Raw genomic sequence first — 2,000 nt, forward strand, 5'->3', positions numbered from 1 at the left:
CGTCACTACTTTCAACATAAGGTTAGGTTTGTTACTTATTGAGTACATGAGGTCGGTTGTACTTATACTACACGTATGCACCTTGGGTGCAGATGTTGGCTGTTGATGTTACTGTGTTCGTTGGGAGCTGGATCTAAATATGTACCCGCATTCCGGTTGTAGTTGCCTCTTATTCATGATAACCTTAGATTCATAAAACTATATTTATGTAATTTTCAAACAGATGATGTATTTACTTTATACCAGCTTTGTAAATTATATTTTTAGAAGCTCATGATTTGTACTACCAGTTCCTGGGGAATGTATCAGATTCAGTTATTTATTTACTTAATTATTTTATTAGTTGTTATTGGAATTGGTTAATAGTTAATTGGCTTACCTAGCGGGTTGGGTTATGTACCATCACGACTAGTTAGATTTTGGGTCATGACAAGGTGGTATCAGAGCTCTAGGTTCATAGGTTCTACAAGTCATGAGCAAGTGTCTAGTAGAGTCTTGCGAATCGGTATGATGACGTCCATACCTATCTTCGAGAGGCTACAAGGCATTTAAGGTAATATCCCATCTTTCTTTCCTTATCGTGCGAAATTGATTCAGCTTAAAATATCACTCTTTGAATTCCTTCCACGCATTCGTATGCGCACATGAGCGCTCGAAATCAGTTGTGCATCGCCGGTATGTGATTCTATGAACGAGGTTCGAGATATGTATTCTGTGTTTTGGTGATGGGCCAGTCTGGGGGACTTGAGGCCATGATTAAACTGCATCTTAAGCTCGGTAGCTTCAGTTGTAACTTGTACATTTGGACTCATATGTCCGGTGATGTCCCTACGAGTGGAATTTGTGGCTCGATGAGCGGTGGAATGGATTTGTGATGAGTATGATGTAACTACGGGATACATTAAGATGATTTGAATGTGACGAGAAGTGTTTCCTTGAAATATAAAGGAAAGGCCATTGGGTGCTTAATTTTTGTTTTGATGTGACGTATAGTCTCGAGTATGAATATTTTGAAGGATCTTTCACGTTGTTAAATTTTGGGACAAATTAAATTCTCATGTCTGGTTAATGAGTTTTGACTCAGATAGACTAAGTGACGGCATAGTAATTGTGACTACGAAAGAGTATAACAAGATACCAATTTGAGGCTAAACATGTAGATTATCCCCTGCGGAGTAATCTACGTAGGTGTGTTCCTTATAATGTGAGTGGAGAGTTTCTTTTCTGCCAGCGGGGCATATGTGTTGAGATTTGAATTTGAATCTGGTTGAGAAAGTTGACTTGAGTGTTAAGAGAATGAATGCGAGCTTAGCAGACGATTGGGTATTTTTATGGTTGGTGTTGTATGAGCTTGAGAAGAATTTTCGTTGAACTGACCGTGGTATTATGGCAGTAATAGAGTATGGGTACTGCGAGTTATCGAGTGTTTTAATTTATGGCTTTGAGCCAAGTGGGGGGAGCCTGCTATTGACAATTAAATTCATGGTTATATGTTAAATTTTAGTTTTGGGTCTGAGGCATACTTGTGGATTAGGTATGGCTTGGAGAGGTTGAAATCGAGGATGACTCGAGTACTGAAATTCCTAAATACGGGTTATATTGCGCTTTATGAGTATATGAAAATTATGGGATGAGTGAGTTGTTATTCATGAATAATGTAGTGCGCACATAGTATGAATTTGATTAGTGGTGTAAGGCAGGATTACCTCTTTGAGTGGTGTTGTGCTAATGTGGCACGTGTCTTTCAGCCCATTTGGGCGGTGCAATTTAGATTTGAGCAAAATGGGCGACTCTCAGGAGGTGATAATGGATTCAAAAATGTATAAGTGGCAATTGAAAAATTTTTGGATTCGTATATCGCTAGAATCAATTATTTATATTGGATGGTGCCGGGACTTGCGATAATTCTGTATGACTATGGATTCTACATTTCAGTATAAGAAAAAGAAGAGGGGCATTTTTTAAAATTCACATAAGGTATTTTCAGAGTGAGTATTGCA

This window comes from Nicotiana tomentosiformis, chromosome 8, assembly GCF_000390325.3.
Source record: "Nicotiana tomentosiformis chromosome 8, ASM39032v3, whole genome shotgun sequence".
Classification (NCBI taxonomy): Eukaryota; Viridiplantae; Streptophyta; class Magnoliopsida; order Solanales; family Solanaceae; genus Nicotiana; species Nicotiana tomentosiformis.